General features: G+C 35.3%; 1 long non-coding RNA gene and 6 other non-coding genes across 7 annotated transcripts; all 7 read right to left on the reverse strand.

The window, feature by feature from the left end:
• Nucleotides 1–19,018: 19,018 nt before the first annotated feature.
• On the reverse strand, nt 19,019–21,156 carry LOC127151667 (uncharacterized). The gene is made up of 2 exons (XR_007824728.1): nt 21,072–21,156; nt 19,019–20,798 (listed from the first exon to the last, which is right to left on the reverse strand). It is a non-coding gene; the product is annotated as an uncharacterized LOC127151667 (long non-coding RNA).
• On the reverse strand, nt 19,615–19,719 carry LOC127144130 (small nucleolar RNA snoR97). Its single transcript, XR_007815749.1, has one exon. It is a non-coding gene; the product is annotated as a small nucleolar RNA snoR97 (small nucleolar RNA).
• On the reverse strand, nt 19,921–20,034 carry LOC127144114 (small nucleolar RNA Z278). The gene has a single exon (XR_007815735.1). It is a non-coding gene; the product is annotated as a small nucleolar RNA Z278 (small nucleolar RNA).
• Nucleotides 20,095–20,208, reverse strand: LOC127144113 (small nucleolar RNA Z278). The gene has a single exon (XR_007815734.1). It is a non-coding gene; the product is annotated as a small nucleolar RNA Z278 (small nucleolar RNA).
• On the reverse strand, nt 20,388–20,480 carry LOC127144112 (small nucleolar RNA Z223). The gene has a single exon (XR_007815733.1). It is a non-coding gene; the product is annotated as a small nucleolar RNA Z223 (small nucleolar RNA).
• LOC127144084 (small nucleolar RNA U36a) lies at nt 20,534–20,620 on the reverse strand. Its single transcript, XR_007815708.1, has one exon. It is a non-coding gene; the product is annotated as a small nucleolar RNA U36a (small nucleolar RNA).
• On the reverse strand, nt 20,884–21,028 carry LOC127144088 (small nucleolar RNA snoR134). Its single transcript, XR_007815712.1, has one exon. It is a non-coding gene; the product is annotated as a small nucleolar RNA snoR134 (small nucleolar RNA).
• Nucleotides 21,157–22,307: the final 1,151 nt, after the last annotated feature.

The raw sequence follows: 22,307 nt of genomic DNA on the forward strand, positions 1-22,307 counted from the left end.
TTCTTGGGAGTATTCCCCTTTCCTTCTTCTTCATTTGTGAAGGTCCAACTTTAGTCTTAGGGGACGATCCTCCTATAAACTCTTTCTTTGTGGTTGCAACATTTGTTTCCACTTCCTTCCCCTTACCCATGATAAGATTCTGGAAACGCTGGAGCTCATGTAGAAGGGTGGTTAGGGTGAACTCTATTTTATTTAGAGACACGTTCATCTAAAACGGTACAAAACTCTTTCGAAAAGATTATAAAATAAAGCAACTTGATTTGCCTTATTGATGGGTCTTCCATTTACTTAAGTGATATTGAAGTGCATCATCATGTCCAGGACATGTTCTCTAACAGAGGTCCCTTCCTTCATTTGCTTAGTGTAAATGTACTTAATTGCTTTGTGTATGAGGGACCATGAAGCCTAACCAGACATCTTCCTCAATGAATCCATAATCTCTTTAGCCATGACTAAAGATTCATGTTTCTTTGCCAAAACACCAGACATGCTGACAAGAATATGGACACGGGCCTTTTCGTTGGCCTTAACACATTGATCATATGCTTCTCGAAAATTTCGGTTAACATTGACTTTAACACATCAATCACATCCATCTGATATAACCATGATCAGTAAGCTAATCCTTTATAGGTTGTTCATAATCTCGGCTGGGTCAAAATACCATTTTACCCCCGAGACTACATCTTGCTCCTTAAGTCCCACTAATCCACTATTGAACAATTGGTTTTAGGTTTAACCTATAAACTGAATCTCTCTTAGGCCAGTGAGAGGGTGGGACCCCTTGTTCAAGACTTAGATTCAGTTCTTAAGGGAACAACCTATCTATAATCCTAAAGCGGGGACGAGCGAATTCCATCTTGCACCCTATGTCCATAGCCATCCACCCGATTTTACCCTCAAAATGGGAGGCTTGTTGGGTCAACACCATTGAGCTGCTCTCACCCATGCAGATCTAAGGATAATACCGTTTGAACAGAAGTTTATAGTTAGCTTAGGATTAAGATTAAGTTACCTATGTCATAAAAAATTGAAATAGTAAGTTTTATATAGTCAAGGATGTTATAATTTAAAAGTGACTATTTTATGGTTCCAGACTTATGTAAACCCTTTATATAGGATACCCCCACTTCCATGTCTCTACATGAACGATTTAGGATCTTATCATTTGTACTAACTACAAAGTGGGTCGCATCCATAGTATTTTCAGAATAAGGCTCTAACCTTATTCATACATTATAGACCATTTGGGCTATAAAGTCGAATTTGATCCATGTTTATGTCTCTACATAAAGTTCAAGTCTACACTAGATAGCCTTCGAACCTTAGGTTATTGGATTCAAGATTGTAATATTCTATTTTCACTAATAAGTCCTCAATAACCACTTTATTGAATATAATATAATTTAACTACAAACTACAAGTTTTAGGACATAAACTCCAACAAACGATACTTCGGAAAACATGTCGTCAAATATGCTTAGATGACATAAAAATTATGTCATTAATACATTTACCTTGACATAATAAATATGTCACCGTTATCTATAACTCGACATAAATACATTTTCATCAATACCCTTACATTAACGCTTTAAATGTGTCATCGTTATTTATACCTTAACACCAACATATTGTCATTAATATCTTTACATTGACGCTTTATATGTGTCACCGTTATCTATCACTCGACACGAGTATATTGTCATTAGTACCCTTATATTGACTATTTAAATGTGTCACCGGAGAAGATGATTAGAAAGCTTAAAGAAATTTGAAAAGCTCGAAAGAAATTGTGCGGCAAAAAAAAGTTTCGATTAGGGTTTTAAAATGGCTTTTAAAGGAAACTTAAATTGTGGTTAGGGTTTGGTTAAGTGCGCAGTTAACATCACGCAAAATAAATGTGAAGTGATGTCTGACACAGACGTTTGGGTTCTCGATGCACAGTGCAATCATTACATATCAAATTTGAAATTCAAAAGGTGACGTTTTACGATCTCTAAAATCCTAAATAATTACGAACGAAATCCTTTTGCTCAACACCTTGCGAGAATTTCAAAATGCCTAATGCATCTTGGTGACATCATCTCACAAAACCCTAACTTAAATCACCTAAATATTTCACAAGAAAACTCGTGCTCCCTAACTTGGAAAGAATACTAACAAAACTAAACTACAAAAATCATAGTTACAAGTATAGAAAAACTAATTACAAGTATAATATACAAAAAGAATACAAATTGAGGACGCACATGATAAATAAGATAAGGAAAATTTATGTTATAAATGCATCCTTGCATTCAGGTTCTTTGGCAAGGAAGGCTATGTCTCATTGCATGCAGCTCCTCACAGCTTCCTAGCCGCGTATTCTCTTTTCCTGAACTGCTTGGATCATTTGTTACATGGCTCTCTGTGTCTAGATTGCTCATCGCAATAAGCCTTTTCTCCTAATCATTCATCGCATTGTTCAATGATCCTTGTTAGTCCTTATCGTATAGCTAGTAAAGATATAGATCTTACTAAACTTACCATAGGGACACTTTCTTTGATGCCTTTATATGGGTTTCTAAACTTTAACAAGCTTCATAATTAAGACCTTAGGCGTTTAAGGGTCTCAACTTGATTTGCAAGATGCATTCATTGAGTTCCCTCTTGGTGAAAGGTCTTTACAGACGAAGAAAGAATCTCTTTACAAACGAAAAGGAATTTCTTTACAGACGAAGAAGGAATCTCTTCATTTGCGAGATGCATTCATTCAGTTAAGATTAGAAGAAGAAGGAATCTCTTTATAGACACTTCTTTCCATCACTCTCTAGACTTTGGCCTCTTCTGGCCTCTTGGGTTCATTTAGACCTTGGCCGGACACAATTATATGGCTTTTTTCACACAACCGACCTCTTAGGCAACTTTTGCACGAAACATCTATTCTTCTGATCATGTCAGCGTTGAAAGCTACCATTGTCAAGTCACATCATCCCCAACTACCATTCTTGTTCTCTACTAAACCGTCCTTGCTTAATGATGAAGCTCCTCGTCTAGCATTTGTTCTCGCCAGACAGGCTCTTCTCATATAGCTCTTACACGATATCCTCTGCAATTCACTAATCTCTTTTTTTGCTTTTATTCATGTGTTAAGACACTGATACACGGTAAAATAGACATAGATGCTTATGTAACGTGTATTTCTAAATACTTATGTTTTTTCACATAATTAAGGTGTTTTGATACATTTTTTTTATATTTTGGCCTCGTTATTCTATAAAAAATGCTACAATAACTTGTATTTCTACAAGTTATTACACCCCTAAATTTAGAATAATGATTATCCTCAAGCATCTCTTCGTATTATGCTTGTCCTCAAGAAAAAATCCTCAAGGACAAATCCTCATAAAAGACTTACCTTCCTCCTTGCTTCCCTAAATTTCTCAAAGTGCAATCAAGTTTTATTTGTTATTCAAGGTTCACTCTTATTGTGTACTTTTTGCTATGAATACATTTCTAAGTTCAAAACGTGGCAAGCTTAATACTCAAAACACCATTGTTCATTTCCACAAGAATCTTATTTTCAAAATCAGAAATGGCTAAAGTTTTCAAAGATTTTTGAATCCTTTTATTTAGCGAAAGAATGTTTTTTATTATACTTGCAGAAGGTTTTGCATTGAGTGGAAAGTCATAAGCTCTCTATGAGTCTGTTTCTCTTCTCAACTATAACTCTTATCACCTTTTATTACTCAACTCTCTAAATTTTTACTTTTAAAGCTTTGCTTATTTTTGTAAGAGGAGGCAACATTGGAGTTGTTATTTTAATTGAATAAATAAATACAAAAATTTTAAAATTTTTGGCTTTTTGGCACTATTTAAACTTTTGTTAAAACACCTTATTTTTAGAATGCCTTGATGAGATTTCCAAAAAGTTTCAAAAGCTTTATTGCTAACCTCGCACACCCCCAAATTTAGAGATTAGCAATATCATCATTACTCAAATTGAATGCTAAGTTTTTTTGTAAGAAAAAATTACAAAAGAGGTTTAAGGTAAAGCTTGCTCGCCTAATAAACTTTAGAATTATTTCCTAAGTAAATTTCCTTAACAAGTTGAATCCCTAAATAATAAATGAAACCTTATTTTGTGTATTTTATTTCACTGAAGTTATCATTGAGTTGCAAGGAAAAATTAAAGTGCTACAATGCAGGGAGCTAAACGTGCGACAAGAAAGACTGAATGCGAAAGAATTGCATCAAAAGTTGTACTTTATATTGAAGAGAACATAATTATAAAGAAGTACAAATTACATAAGTAAAAGTTAAAATTACAAAAAAGAATAGTTACAAAATTTTAAAATTTTCCCCTGCTTAAGCTTGCGGTAGAGGAGGTGGTGGAATTTGGTGTTGTGGTTGCATATTCACCCTTGCTCGCACCATCCGGTCAAATCGCGTCAGGGGTCTTACCAAACTCTATGGAACCTATGGTGTTGGGATTGCAACACACACTGACATATGCTAATATTTCAATAAAGCGTTGAATTGCGTGTCACATCTTTCCGTCAGTTTAGTTTGGCTGATTGGGTCGACGACAAGAGCTAGAGTATTTGTTTCTTATCGTTAAAGAATGTTTTGAATTGTTATGGAGAAAGTAGGTGATTTGGATTTTGGAGGTTGGACTTTTGGGATTTTTAGGGAGGAAGTTTGTGTGTTAGATTTGTAGGGACTTTGAAAGAGGTTGTCCTTGGAGGATTTGGATTGTGGGGTGGAGGTCAAATCAGCTGACCTTCTCTTCTTCTTCTTGGAACTTTGTGACAAGATTTCCTAGGAGTCTTTAGCCTTTTCTTTTTCGATCCCAAGGCTTCCTCCTTGTCTTGCTCCTCTTCCCATGTTTGAGGCGTTTTGCTTGATTTTTCTTTTCGCCTCGCCTCTTCTTGTGCCTGTAAGGACTTCTTTAACACATTCTACTTTCTTCTTCTTGAGCTTTGGCACTTCGTCCTCCAAAGGACTAATTCTGCCGCTTTCTTTCTTAAACCCCATCTCAGCGGCTTTTTCCTCCACTTTTTCTTTCTCTTCTTCTTTGCCCAACCTTTTATATTTTGCAATAGGTGAGGAAGTGCTTTGTAGTGGGAGATTTATTCCTCCTTCCTCACCTGGTTGTATTGCTTTTTCTTTTCCTTCTTCCTCGTTACATTTTCTTATATTCCTTTCTATCTTTTAACTTTCTTCTACTTCTTTCCTTACATTTTCTTTTATTCCTCTATTTTCTCCCTTAATCTTTCCTAACATTTCTCACCCCTCTTCATCTTTTGTAGTTTTATCAGATATTAGGTTATAAAGGCGATTCAATTGGTTCTTGGACAGTCTGACCATCACTCAATTGATTGCAACCATTTTGTAGTGCTTCAGCATAGGTTCGTCGAATGGTGAATGCTAACTACTTCATTAGATAGACGAACTTGCTTCGTCCTTTAGAACTTGAAATTTCTTGAGGGCTTCGGTAAGAAAAATATTCTCATTCATGATAACTGAGAGAAGAAAGGAATTTAACAAAGTGAGAACAAAGGAGAACTACTGATAGTTAGAGAAGATGAGTGCTTGAAGTTGAGTGAAACATTGCATTTGGCGTTAGGATTCAAGGTTTACAGGTGGTTTAAATAAACATGCTTGACTAGGGTTAAAGGATTGGTTATCGTGCAGTTAATGTCTTGTCATAATAAGGTGACATGAAAACTTGACATAGATGGTTCAATGCTCGAGGTACGATGTACTCATTACTTCTTAGAAGTTTAAGAACTTCAAAGATTGATGAGACGTTTCGCTTCCTGTAAACCCTAACGATTCTCGATGAAGCCCTAAGCTCAGCTTCATCCTACAAAAAGGTCAAAAAGCCTATTGTATCTTGATGCGATCCTTTTCGTAAAATGACTTCATTTTATTCATCCTTTCCTAATAACCTATAGGTTTCACGAGATAACTTGAATTCCCTTACTTGAGAAGATGAATTTACAAATCTAAGTTCAAAACTATTTTACAAGTATAAAGTAATTACAGGCGTAATATACAAAAAGAATACAAAATTGAGGATGCACATGCTAGATAGAATAAGGGAAATTTATACATTACATGTGTATCCTTGCGTTCGGGTTCTTTGGCGAGGAAGGTTGTGCATCATCACATGTTCCTCCTCATAGCTCCATAGCCTTGTAGTCTTCTCCTAAACTTTGTGGATCATTTGAAACATGGCTCTCTGCGTCTTGATTGATCATCGCAATAGCCTCTGCTTGTAATCGTTCATCGTAATGCTCAAATGATCTTGATCCTTAATCGCGTAGTTAGTAAAGATATAGATCTTATTGAACTCTCTTCATGGACATTTTCTTTGACGCCTTACTTTAGGTTCTTAAATTTCAACAAATTATGCATTTAAGATCTGAGGTGTTTAAGGATCTCAGCAGCGTAGTCAAATTGAATTTAATTTATTATGTTGAATCCTTCAGTGTTCGAAAAATACACTCAACCTTAGGGTTGGTTCAAGTAAGCACAGATTACTCTGGTATCTTAAAACCTCTTCACGTGTTCTTCGGCTGAACGTGTGATTCACCAAAGTTGAGCATTTTTCCCAAAATCAAAGTAAAATCCTATTCCTAAGTTTGAAAAATCAATTTTCCAGCAACGGTGCCAAAAATTTGCTCGTTGGTTTCGAACTTAGTGAGGTAAACTATATTTCATTCTTCATAATGTGTCATTGATTCAAGATCATTGCACGCAAAATGCTCATTTTAAATCTCTTCATTATGCGCTTAGACATGATCATTGCATGTAAAATGCTCACAATGTCTCTATTCATCGTATTAAAGCTAAGTCCTTGTCGTGTACAAGTTTTTCTGTTGCTTGCCCAAGTATAAGCAAAACAACAGGTTTATCTGGATGATCCAGAGTCAAACACAGGAAATTGATCAAAGATTAGTTCTTGGATTTACTCATCAATAAGGTAGTATAAAAGAATAATCTATTAGGTATGGTTGAAAGACTTATGAAATTTCCTACAACTTTTATGAAGAAATCGTGAGCCAAAAATGACTAAAAGTAAGCTTAATTTCAAGAGCAAGTCAGGGGATAACAGCAGACTTGATTTTTTACTCTCTCTGTTTCTGGCCATTTCTGTAGCAATCGGTTGGGAATTTCATTTTCCTTCCTTCAAGTAAGTTGTAGAGGTGTAAAAAATGAAGAGTTTGATATAAATTAGATTTAATTTTGGTGAAGTATTGAGAAGGTTATGAATGTTTGAAATTAAGTTGTTAAATTTGGAAATTTTTGGGGAAATAAGAGAAATACTCTTTTATGTCTAAGTTTAAAATATTTGAATGTCATCGTTTGTGCGTCATCAAAAGTTAGCGTAAAAATACCAGACGACGCTCAGTTTTGGTTTGTTTGACAGGAAAAGAGGAAATAAGTCGAGTCTACACACCAAGGAACTAGCCTAAGGTTGTGAGTGACAAAACAAATTTATTAACTTTTATCTATGATTATATTTCTATGAATAGTACATGATTTGCATGAACGGTTTCAAGCTTAAGTTTTATGATGAAATCTATATATGAGCACGTTATTATTGACTTTCTGAAAAGTAGCTGAAACAATATCATTTTAAGCAAGTATTGTTTTTGGGTTTTTAGTTTTCCACGAACAATCTGAGAAAGCTTAATATGAAAGATAAAGATAGCAAACATATTTTAATGTTTTTATATGATTTTTTGATTTTTCTGTTAACTTCATGACTAAGATGTTGAGCCAGAGGCTATATGGTACCATGTGCACATAGGTTAGATTCTGTTGTTGACGTTGAGTGCACTTCGTAACAACGATGCTGGTGGGTGCTAGTGGGCCGCACTACGACAAAGACGATGGGAGTGCTGGGTGTCACAATCGTAGCCTTTCAAACACGATTGTGTGGTACTTGTTATACTCGATCAACAAATCAGCCGTTCAATATTCGAAATCTTTGGACAAGCTTGCAGTATGATGTAGCCTTCCTCCACGTTCTTGGGAAAATTATTTTATAAAACGGGAGAGAGAAAATAAATTGTTGAAAACATCATAAAAGAAAACATTAAAGACAGTCAATTGCAAAGAAAATAGCTTAGATTGCAAAGAGCGCAACAAGGCTTAGGCGAGGGTTCAAGTAGTGTGCTACCCCCTATAGTACATATTGAGATTTTTGGCCTTGGCAGGCTTGCATATGAAAAAGCCGAAATGTCAAATTGTGGCTCAACGACACGAAAATGAAAGAAATAGACTAAACTACTTATAAGACATAAAGACAAATCAACTTAAGGGTATTCGAGCATACGCCATAGGTAAATAACACCTTGGACAAGTATGCCCGTGACATTCTCCCCCACTTAAACTGTTGACGTCCCTGTCAACTGGCGAAGCTGGAGCTCTTCGATCTTTTGCTTTCACGCTTCAAGATCTTCGACATGTTCTCCGATTGTTACCTCCACGAGGGGGTTCTTCCACTTCATTAGGAATTTATGTATCTCCCTCGTGGGCCTTCTACTTTTCCTTACTCTGTCACCAAGGACTTCTTTGACTTCTCGATCTTCCTCCTGTTCCAGGTTGACAGATAATCGTACGACGTCATTGCATCAGGAAATCTTGGATCGAGAATGAGCAATGACATGAAAAAGTTTGACTTTTTCATGCATTTCCAAGGTGGCAAATTGTAAGGAATTAACACTACATGCCATATACTGTATAGGATACTCATACGACCGAACGAATTAAATCCATCTAAAGCTAACCCCAAACGAGCGTTCCGTGAATCAGAAGCAAAATCAAAAAATTCAAAATCAAAATGCTTCAATTAGATAGAATAATGAGATCAAAACACATGAGAAATGTATCAAAACGCATAGCTTATAATGTAAATTCATAAATATTCGAAAATACACTTTACATAAGAATCCAAGACTATTTCACCCTATTTTTAGTGTTTTAACACAGGATTATGAACAAAAGAAGAAGATAGTGAATAGTAGAGGAACTCGTATGAAGACTAGGCTAGAAGACCATATCAGTACGTGAGAAGAAGTTCGCTAGAAGACAAAAGTGGTAGTTAGAGTTGATGTGACGTAACACAAAGGCAGTTTTCCACGCTGATATGTCTAAAAGATCAGATTTCTCACCTAAATCTACCTACATAAAGAACTTCATCACCATCAAGAAAGTGTCTGAGCCTGAAGGGGCCTGACCCTAAAGAGTGGTGGAAAGGAGTAGCCTTTCCACCGTCTATAAAGTTTTTCTTCATCTTCTCCGATCATCAAAGAGTGAAAGCTTGAGGTTTGAGTAAAGAAGATCTCATTCCCATTTCTCCTAACTTGTAATTTCATTTCTATTTTTTCCATTCTTTGTAATGTATTTGTTCATATTGTATAGTGGCTGAAGATCTATATTCTTTAATACATTGCATATTTATACCAGTTTCAATCCTCTATCTCTTTGTTGTTCCTCCATCTTTGTGTTATTTGTAGTTTAATTCTTATGATAAATTCTTGATAAGAAGGTTCATTTATATTTCTTATCACGTTTAGCTGAGTTATTTTCATCATCTGGTCAGTGTATATCACCAACTACCTGAAAGGTCAAGAAGAAAGGATCTGGTTAACACGCGCAAGTAGGAGTTTGGAGACAAACTTCACCTTGATAAGATAACTTCGATCATTTGTGTATCGAAAGGAAACTAAGTGTGGGTATTAGGCGCCGAGAGGTTGTCACCCTTAAATGCGAGACTCTATAAGTACTATAAGTGAAGCATTGTAGATATCACTTGCTTAACGCAGCTTGGTCATTTGGATCTAGAGATGTGAGCAAGTGTGGCGTTTAAAAACACCGAGAGGTGCTCGCCTTAATCATAAGCTCGTTAACTAAGTTATATCACACCAGGAATGTTTTATTGCTTAATCGCCTAGTAATGCATAGACTTTCCTTCACTCCTTTTATGCAAGTTAGTTCACAACACCATCCGCATCCATCTTCATTCTCCTTTACAAATTCTCTAGTGTAGATAAGTAGATATAGTTAGTTCACAACACCATCCGCATCCATCTTCATTCTCCTTTACAAATTCTCTAGTGTAGATAAGTAGATATAGCTTAAACTTACTCTCATTCACACTTTATAGTTTATTCTTTTATACTGCCTAAACGCCTAGTGAATCCTAGAACTAAGCTTTGATATCAATTTCCTGTGTTCGACTTTGGATCACTCAGATAAACCTATTGTTTCACTTATACTTGGAAAAGTAATAGAAAAACTTGTACTCAACGAGGACTTAGGAGTTACATGATGAAGAGATACATAGAGAGCATCTAGTATGAATGACCATGATCAATGACTCGTCATGTAGATCAATGAATCTTCTCGATTTCTTTGTTGGAGACCTCTGTTTGACCATTTGTTTGAAGGTGCTAAGCAGTTGCGACTTTATGGGTAATGTTGTACTTCGCGAGTAGTTTAGCCATGATGCAATTAATGAAATGAGAGCCTTCATCACTAATAAGGGCTTGAGGTGTCCCAAAACGCGTGAAGATAATCTTTTTCAAAAAATTATGGACTGTAATCGCATCACTCTTGATGTAAGAGACAGCTTCAATCCACATCGAGATATAGTCCACAACCAACAATATGTATAAGTGGCCACCAGATTGAGGAAACGGTCCAATAAAGTCAATTCCTAGCACATAAAAGAGTTCAATCTCCAGGATGGGCTGTTAGGGCATTTCATTGTAATGAGACATGTTTCCTATTCTATGTCACCGATCACAGCTGACCATAAAGTTCCTCGCATCTTGAAATAGAGTGGGTCAGAAGTACCCACTCTACAAGACCTTTGAAGCCATCTTTTGTCCACCAAAGTATCCACCATAAAGTGCTTCATGACACTTGGTGATTATTTCAGTTGTTTCATATTTAGAGACATACCCTTCTCAATATTTGGTCTAGCCCCAACTTGTAAGGGAAGTGCTCATCTCATCTATAGAAATGTAATTCATGAAATAACTTCTTTTTTGTCGGTTGTTGAAGTCCTGTGGCCATGTTTTGCTAACTAGATAATTGACTATGTCGACATACTAGGGCTCTTTTACTTCAACATGGAAGAGTTGTTCATCAGGAAAACCATCTTCAATCTTTTTCTTCTTGTGTTGAAATGGTTCATTACTCAGATGCAATAAGTGATCTACCCTTGGTTCTCGGCACCTTTGCGTTCTACAATCTCCAGATCAAACTCTTGGAGCAATAGCACCCATCTGATTAACTGCGATTTGGCATCCCTTTTTCGCCATAAGATATTTAATCGTAGAATGATCAGAATATACCATAACTTTAGAGCAAACAATGTAACTCCTAAACTTTTCTATCTCGAAGACTACTTCGAGCAACTCCTTCTCAGTGGTTGTATAATTCTCTTAGGCATCATTAAGAGTTTGGCTCGCGTAGCATATGAGCTTGATCACTTTATCCTTCTTTTGACCCAGTATAGCCCCTACCGCGTGCCACATCACTCGCGTCACACATGAGTTCAAATGGTTGTAACCAATCAGAAGTGATGAGGATAGGCGCTGAGGTCAATGCATCTTTTAAGGTCTAGAATGCCTGGTTGCATTTCTCATCGAAGTTAAAGGGTTTATCGGTGCATAGTAGGGTACTGGTGATTTGGAAAATTTTGTAATAAATCTTCTATAAAACCGAACATGTCCCAAAAAGCTCCTCAATTGCTTGACATCTGAAGGCGGTGGTAATTTGCTATCATATAAATTTTTTTGGGGTCCACTTCTAATCCTGCATTAGAGATCATGTTCCCAAGCATAATTCCCTCTGTGACCATGAAATGACACTTCTCCCAATTGAGCAATATGTGTGTCTTTTCACATCTTTTTAGCACTTCTTCCAAACTACCCAAAAATTCTTTGAAAGAATCCCAAAAAACTGAGAAGTCATCTGTAAAGATCTCAACTGATCTCTCTAGAAAGTCTGAGAAGATAGCCATAATGCACCTTTTGAATGTCCCCTAATGCGTTACATAAGCCAAAAGGCATACAACGTAATGCAAACATGTCATAGGGACATGTAAACGTGGTCTTGTGTTGATCTTTAGGTCCAATAGTGATCTAGTTATAACTAGGATAACCATTCGAATGATCAGAAAAGAAATGGGTCCATACAATCCTCGAGAGTGCTTTCTCGGTTGCTCACTAAGTCTTTTGACTTACGTTTTCAAAATGTTTTGCCTCTTTCTAGGTACAGATTTTGAATCTCCACATGCTAAACTTACTGCTACTAGGCCAAATTAGTTTTCAATCATGAAAGAATACGTTTTATTAAAAGTATCATTACCTTTTATTAAAAATTTATATTTAATGTTTTACACATTTTACTTAGTATTTAATAAAAGTCATTTCCAAATGGGTTACACTAATTTTTAAGATTGTTCCTAAGTTTAAAGACTTCCTCTGACAAATGTTTTATGTTTTCATATCAAGGGTCAGCCAGAATTGTCTCAAAGGTGGACGGTTTTAGTTGACATCACGCCACCATTGGGTCTAAGCAGGTGATCCGAGAGGGGGTGTGACAAGTGGTATCGGAGCAAAATCTTAGGGAACAGAAAATTGAGTTTAAAATAAAATTTGATTGGCATGCAAAGTACATAAACAGCAACCAAAACACAATCTTGCCAAAAGCTATGTAAGTAAAAATTTTGTTTTTATAAATTGTTAAGGTAAAGAAATCTTGCCACTCGCAGATCAAATGGATTATAGAAACATGTGTACTAGTAGGGAATTAGAAGCTAATTTAAGAGTTGAAGTGTTCAAGGGATCAACTAGTTCGACCAAAGCATATGAATGGATTAGTAGATTGATTGATTGCTTCAGAATTATCAAATGCCCTCAAGACCAAGAAGTCAAACTAGCAAAAACTATGTTAGGAAGAGAAGCAAGAGATTGGTAGGAAGAGAAGTTTGACTAGGGTAGAAAGGTCAAGTTGGAGAAAATTTCAAAAAATGTTTGAGGAATAATTTTTCTCAAAACACTACTTTAGAATAAAAGAACAAAAGCAAAGGCAAGTTATTTCTTCTAAAAGACATCAGAAATGGAAGGTGAATATAAGAAATATTTACCAAATCAACAACAAAGAAGTCTTGTTCAATCAGTTAAATCGGTTGCAATCACTAAGAAGTTAGGAAAGAAATCATTAGCTGGCACAATTAGAAGATCTTATTGTCACAACCATGGGAGATTTCACTGAGATCAATGTTTGGTTGGAGTAGATATTTGTTATCAATGCAAAGGGTATGGGCATTGTAAAAGAGAATGTCCTTAATTAAGATTGGAGAAACAAAAGGAATTGCAAGTCAAGTCACAGATAAGTCATGAATCCAAAAATTCTCAATCAAGGAAAGAAGAGCCTAGTGACATTAAGCAAAAGCGAATAATAGAGGTTAGTTGGCGTTTTAACAAGGCTAGACGTTTTAGACAAGCTATGTGCCAAGCTAAAGACAAGTGATTTAAAGTTAATTCAGGTGCCTTAAGCTAATTACATATTTTTTTGGGGCCAAGGTGGAGATGGATTAGAAGCAGAAGGTGGATTAAGGAGATTAAAAGGTGGATGAAGCAAGTAGGAGGAGCATTTAATTTCCATACAAGGTTTCACTATAAATAGACAACTTCACTCAAGAAATTCTAACAATTCACTTGTGTCATTTACCCCAAACCACTCTAAAAAATTTAAAAATTGTGTCTAGTTCATAGAACTGGGCTGCTGTAAAAATTGAAGGCAAAAACATTGGCATTTAGACTAAGAAAAGGCGAGAATGCATTTTGGAGGAGAATCTGAATAAGGTAGACATTTTGCTATCCACAAGATGCATCAGAAAGATTTTGGCTTTAAAATTTTAAGGTAAGGAAGCTAAAATATTTTAGAGTAACTTTGTAAAAGGAAGTTTTTCCAAAATATTTCTGGATTTAAAGTTATGATTTTTCAAATTCAAATCATATTTTTGGATGAAAAAGTATATATGGATAGTGGCCGAGTGTCAAGCATGACTGGGAGAGATGAGCATGGTTTTAAATTTCAAAGAGGTTATCTAAACTTAATTAAGGTACATGACATAGTCGAGCAGCAACGAATGCGCTCGAACTACGATCATGACCTTGTGAGGAGGTTAGCATGCAGGGCTGCGCGCGTAGCACAAAGCGCGCAAGGCACACATGAGGGCCACACTAGAAATGCGGCCAAGACACGCGCGACACCTCATTTTTGGGCTGTTTTAGGCTGTTTTGTTATTTTTCGAAATTTTAAGAAAATTTTTGGATATTTTCATGATCAAAGGATTAATTAAGGACTAAATGTGGATTTTTCAAGACGAGGACACTTCAAAGGAATTTCTAATCTAAGTATTAGTTCAAGTATTATGAGTAACACATTGATTTGAAAGCTATTTATTAAACATGGTTTCAAGCTATAAAAGTTATTTTCCAAGTTATTGTTCAAAGACATATTTTACAATTATTGAACTGATTTCTCAAACTATGCTATGTTTGAAAGATTTCTTGATAAACTATAAAAGCAAAAGAAATGTTATGTTTGAAAGATTTCTTGATGAACTATAAAAGCAAAAGAAATGTTATGTTTGAAAGATTTCTTGATGAACTATAAAAGCAAAAGAAATGTTTCATTGTTTTTAAATATGTTTATCCTACCCTGAATATTCCATGAGACCTGTTGTATACATGTATGTGGTTAACTCCATACTGATGGTAGCTTTGACGAGCCTATAGTTTATAGGCCATTAGGAAGGGTATATTTTTATGCCTTAAAGGAGGAGATTACAGTGAAAGTTGTTTCCAATCGACTGTTTTGTCTTAGGACGAAGAGGTTTAATACCGCCTATGGCTATGGATCATTGTCTTCCAAAGCTATGCAAAAGTTCAATGTTTTAAGTATCATGTTATGAAATGACTATTTGTTGATAAATATTATTTAAGCTTCAATTTTATGTTAATCTGTTTATGCAAACTTGTTTATAAAACTATTACTTACTAAGTCTTTTTGACTTACTCTTTCATAATGTTTTCTGTCTTTCCAGGTACAGATTGTGAATCTCCACGTGCTGAACTTATTGTTGCCAGGCCAAATTAGTTTTCAGACATGAAAGAAAAATGTTTTATTAAAAATATTGTTATCTTTTATTAAAAGTTTATATTTCATGTTCTACACATTTTACTTGGTATTTAATAAAAGTCATTTCCAAATGGGTTACACTAATTTTTAAGATTGTTCCTAAGTTTAAAAACTTCTACTGGCAAATATTTTATGTTTTCATGTCAAGGGTCAACTGCAATTGTCTCAAAAGGGGATGGTTTCAATTGAGATCACGCTACCTTCTGGGAAAGTAGGTGATCCAGGAAGGGGTGTAAATATAGTACTTTTATAGACATAGCTTTAGGTCTCTCGTTCATATAATACATTTTACAAAGGAATACAAGATAAATAGAAAATGGGATGCAGAGAAATGCGTCAAGCCTTAGAGTATGATTCTCATACTCTTTGGCTCTGATTTTTGTCTGATCTTAATGGAGAAATGGAGGGGGAATAAGTCTCTCTCCCTTTTTGTTCTAAGCTCTCACTTAAACTCAAAGGAAGAAGAAAGAATGGACGAAATGAACTTACTCTCCAGCCAAACAATGCACACTGAATTCTAAAGAAGAGACCTCTATTTATACACGTTGAATGATGTTGACAAGACATCCACGTGTCATTAATGCTCCTGAAAAGTTGCATCGACACCACTTATACGTCTTTTTGTCCTTTCTCTAACATTCCCGCCAACTAAATTTGTCTAATAATGCATTAGATCGTCGTGGTCTACTTCTTTTTGCTTATATCCTGCGATAAAAACATTAAAAATGCGATAAAATATAGATAAAATTCTTTGCAAGACACGATACACAAGTTAATCAAATCACTTACTTTATCCTTTGTTTTCTTCTATTCTTAGGCAAAAATACTTCATTTCTACAAGTTATCAATAAGATAAAAGATCTTCTTTACATTTTTTATGAAGGGTGTAAAAGCTAATTCATGCTTGAAATAGCTGGAATAATAAGGAACTTAATTCTTTAAGGGATTTCGGATAAATGAGAGCAAGGTCGTTTTGAGGTTGACTCTGATTAGTCCAAGTGATATTAAAGCTCCAAATTCACAGATTAGTTAGTTAATGGATTTCTTAAGAATTAAAAGAAAGAAATTTGAGGTAATTCGATAAAGAAATGAGGGAGATAAGCAAGTTTTTGTGGATGTTTGTTGTAGTAAAAAAAAATTGCGTGTAGAGAGTTTCATTGATTCAAGAAGTTCGAAAGAGTTTAGAATGCCCAAATTTTGAGGTAAACTTGTTCTAATTATGGGTAAGAGGTTTATAAATAACTTGTAGAAATAAAAATTATTATGACCTTTTAGGTAGAAGAATGGAACTAAAACGCATGATAATGTGTCAAAACGCGTAATTTCTACTGCAAATACATAAATATAAGAGAAGAAATCTTGCACAAATCTCCATGCCTATTTTACCATATTTCCAGTTTTTTATCGCAAAATTGTAAGGAAAAGAAGAAATTCGCAGAGGAGCGTGTGCTACACAATAAGAAGCTTGCTTGGCAATTAAACATCCTTACGCAAAGAACCACATCAACACGCAATGAAGATTCACTAGAAGACAAGAATGGTAGTTGGAGTTGATGTGACGTCAAAAGCTATAATCGATGCTGACATGATCAGAAGAATAGAAATTTCTCGTCGAAAGTAGCTTATATAAAGTCTCCTTCTACACCAAGTAAAGTGTCTAGCCTGAATGGACCAAATCCTAGAGAGCTCCGTTGGAGCCGGTGGAAATGACTAGCCTTTTCACCCTCTATAAAATTTCACTTCTTCTTCGGTCAATCTTGTAATTGAGAGCTTAGAGAGAAAACAAGAGAAAGATCCACTATTTCCTTCCCTTTAACTTGTAACATCTTTCATTTCTTTACTTTCCATTTTTTTTATTTCATTGTAATGTATGATGTTCATATTGTACAGTGGCCTAAGGCCTACATTCTTTAATGCATAGCATATTTATCCCCTTTTAATCTATCATCCCTTTACTATTCATTTTTCAATGTGTTATAAGTAGTTTAGGCTTGTGGTAAATTCTTAATAAGAAGTCTAGCTTATAAGGTTTATCCTGTTAGTTGAGCTTTATTTCATCACTTGGCCAGAGTCTACCTTCAACTACTCGAGAGAGCAAGTAGCAAGGATATAGCTAGCTCGCAAAAAGGAATCTAGAGAGACTCCACCTTGATGATTAAACCTCCATCACTTCTATCCCGAAAGAAGAACAAGTGTGGTGACTTGACATCGAGAGGTTGTCACCCTTAAAAGAGAGAGAGGTAACTAAGCTTTATCATTTGCAACTCGAGAGGCAAGCAAGTGTGGCATTTAAGGCATTTAGAGGTGCTAACCTTAATTTGCTAATTAATTGGTCCCTATCGCATCACAAGGTTGCCGCATGGTTTAATTGCCTAACAACGCAAATACATTCCTTTACTTTTCCTTGATACAAGTTAGTTCATTCCCTATCTTCTCACTATTCTTACCACCTTTTACAAAAGCTCTAGTGTAGTAAACTTGAACAAATGATAAGAAAACTTATACTCACCAAGAACTTAGTAACTACACGAGGACAAAAGCTTGTACCTTTTATTGCATAACTGACCTAGAGACATATGCATGCAATGACCATGACTCATCATTTAGACAAGTTTACGATAGGAATTCAGCTCACATACCTCACTTGTGTAAACCCATACAATAAGATTATAAAGGAAACACAACACTAAATACCTAAATCCAACTCTAGATCCCCAACTCAACAACAAGCAAGTTTACATAGGTTAGTCTGATTAACTTAATTTAAAATGAGGTGCAGAGTGAACATAGCTAAGGTCAAGTAAGTTATGAATTGTTCAATGTCATTCTTTAGGATGTTTTGTACTATGGTTTGTACATATATTGTTTATATTAAACTTATTAGAACTTGGTTGTTCTTAGTACAGGGCGACACGGCTACTTGACCTTGTATTAAGGATGTATGTGTTATATACTTTTAGTCTGAGTTTAAGTTATATCACTAGTTAAAGGATAGCATCTCTCGTCTCTTAAATTAAGACTTCTGGAAGGGGGTCTGACAATTTCTAGGTCTAACAGGTAATATATATCAAAAATTTGTAATCAACTATGGTGCAGTGTCATTACCTCTGAGACAACAACTTGGGGAGATTTTTATTGTAAAGCAAGGCCGAATATTCTTCATTTTTTTCCAATGTTGGTGGTCAAAACAAATACATCAAGAGTGGACATTGAAGTTGTCCTCATGAAATCTCTTAGACTAATAGCTTATGTTAGTCAAGTTCTTCCACCTTACACATTGATTCAGTTGTACATAAGTAAGAATATTAGGCTATAGTCTCTACAGTGCAAAAATGACAACCTTATCAATTAGGTCAAACATTTAACATTCAAATAGATCCAAAAAGCTTGAAATTTCTCCTCGAACATCAAGTGATCGGGTGAATATGGTCTACGATTTTGTGATTGTCTGGAAAATAAAAGAACCTTATTGGAAATTCCCTGTGCAAAATGATATCCTATACTATTGATGTTAGTTGGTGGCAATTAATACATAAATATTTGTTGATCGACTGAGGATGCAACCTTGAATAAACATTCGACAAGCCTTGTTCATTGGACAACAGAGCTTGTTGGATATATCATTATTGATGTCCAAAATGCCACAATGGTTCGATCAGGGATCACCATGGTGCACCCAAATCATATAAACATTTGGCCATATAAATTTATGGGAAAAGGATGAAAGCTCAAGCAAAGCACGGCAGGCGTGCATTGCCTGTCCAAATTCGCAGATTTCATTCCTCCTAAACATCAATTCAATTCAATATGCTGTTTTATTTGAATTGCTTGCTACACAATATACGGATCATATAAATCAGGACCAGGTTTACAATCCAAATAAACAAGCTCATTCTTAGTCTTAAGGTTGCTGGTAGGTTCAAATTATCTCCTACATACGCAAATAGAATAAAGATCTGTAATTCAGATTCAGAAATCAAAGAAAACTCATAAATCAACCTTTTTAAAAATACAACAAATAATAAAACTATGCAAATATATCTAAAACAATAAATCAAATAACAATGACGAGAGGGAGATTCAGAGCAGAAGAAAGGAGGCACACTAAGAAATCGAGACCTCCAAAATATCTTCATGCCTTCGTCGTACTCATCAGCTGAGAGTAAAACCAACAAGTACACCATGTACATCTACAAAGTACATCTACAAACCTCCATCTGAAACTTCAGACAGTACAACTTCTCACGCGGTCATTCTTCAGCTTGCTAGATATTGTCATCACACATAACTATCAATCAACAACGTACAATTTAGTGAAAGAAGCCTTTGAGCAATACAAAGTGATTGTAAAAGCAATAAAAAAAACAATATAAATTTTCCAAATATATTAGAAAATTTGGTGCTGTTATTTAACTCCAGTCTCCTAAGTCAGGCGAGAAGAAGCTGATGACAACACAAAATATTCGAGTTTTTCAGACTACATACCCATATTGAAAAAGGGATGAGTATAGTTAAACTCAAAAGATGTGAATATGCGAAGAACACGGGTTTGTGAATTTAAATTAAAAACAGACAAAAACGAAACCAGTCAAATCCATATAACTCACAACATCTCATGAAGGACAGAATCACCACAGACCTCTACTAAATTATAAATTTATTTCTTACTCTTAAAAACATTTTTTTGTCCTATCTGAAACCTCAGTCAAATCCACTTAACTCATATAAATATTATTCCACCAAGTAGGTTCTCCCTGAAGCAGGGTCTTGGCTTCACAACATCTCAGCGAGTTGGACAGAATCATCACGGGTCTCCACCAAATTATAAATTTATTCTTACACTTAAAAAATGATTTAATTGTTCTACAGGAAACCTCAGTCTAATCCACGTAACTCATATAAATGCCATTCCACCAAGTAGGTTCTCCCTGAAGCAGGGTCTTGGCTTCGCAACATCTCAGAAAGTTGGTCAGAATCATCAAGGGTCTCAACCAATAATAAATTTATCCTTACACTAAAATACACAATTTATGTTTAACCTGCCTCAAACACATCGTAATAATATAGTGTATAGACTAGACATGGAAACCTTGATAGGAAAACAACTATATGAGAATATAATTACTGGAAAAATGCACAAACATCTAGGTTGAATTAGTAGATATCAAAGGCTCAGATTACTGAAACAGCTTTATCAATCATCAAGTTCTGAAGCAGAACTGGCATTATAAGCTGAAGTTCCATCGTCACGGCCATGATTGGAAAACACAAGAAAAGATCCAAAATTTAACAAAACATGATAGAAGAAAACTGGCTCATACTAAGAAATTCAACCTTTCATTTAGTCTAGCTTCATTGTTTAACCTCGGAAGCGCGGATAAACATATAATCATCGCCAATAATTCCCATATCAATACAAAACTCAAGCTCAGATCAAACCTCATATAATTGGGTATAAGAATATATATAGCGGAAGTTTTTAGAGGCACAAACATTGAAAGGATAGGCCCCCACGTGAACACCGCCGAAGACTAAATTTCGGCCTCTATGACTAGCTCCATTCTCATATGCTTAATCTGCAGAAAACAAGCTAAAGGTGTAGTGAGGCCCCCCTAAAGCTACTAAGTAACCACAAACAAAACTGTTGTAAGCATGATAAAGAAATGTAGCCGTTGTTTTGACACAGATCAGCCGTGGAAAAAAGCAAAAGGCTAATCTGCAACACTAAACGACGACAATCTAGCACGAGCAATGGGGCTATCACCGTCATGGAGATAATAAGAGTAGCCCGGGGTGCATCGTGCATAGAATTGGTTTAGAAAATTATGGAGAACAATGAAAAGATAAACCTTGAATTGGTTTAAATCGACTGCTTCGACTAAAAAACCCTACTCCATCCTCGCAGTGGAAGCAAGCTTGGTCTGAGACTGAAGCGACCTGATGCGGCTTTATATAGACTGCTAAAAACCCTAGCTAGAGGGATATCTCCAATGTGCACATGGGCCATGGCCCAAATGTCTGGGCCTGTGCTCCACCATATTTTATTTTTGCAATTTCAAATATACTATTTTGGGAAACTAAGGATGGACTGCAATTTTCTTTTAAATGGTTTAAAGATTTTTCATGGATCCATCCCCCTTAGCAGGGGTAGTTTGAATACCAAATCGATTGACATATCGAATCATAATTGAATTGAAACCGAATACATGCAGTTCAATTCGATTTGTGTTAAATTGAAACTGATTTTTATGCGACTCAGTTCAACTCAAGACATTAAATCGTTTCTAAAACCGAACCGAACCATTTTAAAAATATATATATAATAATTAGATATATAAGTATAAGTTAGGGGTATGGTATAAGTGTAACTTTGTACGAATTATTTGATGGACTTTCAAACTTTAATGTTTAAAACTTTTATATCATGTAATTAATTATTGTACAGAATAATTTAATCTATATTTATTTTAGGACTTTTATTTATGTATAATGTTCATAAAGGATTTTAATTCTAATATTTATGCATAAACGGTTTGATAGAGATGAAACGAGCAGGGCGAAAGAAAGACCGAAAATCTACCCTAATTGCAATTAATTAACAAAAAAAAACTCTAAACCGAAAAAAGGTTAAAATTAGGGTTTTTAGGAAAACTTACATTCGAAGCTCCAATTGATGCTTGAACCACCACTAGCGTTGACCTACTATTCTCTAAACTTAGAACCGGGTTGTGGGTTCATTGGATGAAGGAAACCGAGAGCGAGAGAGAGAAAATATGGAAAATAAAAATTGGATTTTTTAGGTTTTAAAAACAACAGCCTAATTTTTTGTTCTTTAGAAAATTAACCAACCTTTTTACTTGAGGCCCTAAGAGCCCAATTTATAGAGACTTTACATGTGCATGCAAATATATGGGCCAACAACACATAACCCACTAACCATTAGTGAGCTTAATATCTTCATAGTTTGCTAACACCTCGCCCACTATATTAGTGGGTTTATCCAACAAAATGTTGGATTTTCCCACTAACTTTGGTCAAAGGGTAAAATTGTCATTTTGTCAAAGTCAAACTTTGACTTTTCAAAC

The sequence above is a fragment of the Cucumis melo genome, chromosome 11 (genome assembly GCF_025177605.1).
Source record: "Cucumis melo cultivar AY chromosome 11, USDA_Cmelo_AY_1.0, whole genome shotgun sequence".
Taxonomy (NCBI): Eukaryota; Viridiplantae; Streptophyta; class Magnoliopsida; order Cucurbitales; family Cucurbitaceae; genus Cucumis; species Cucumis melo.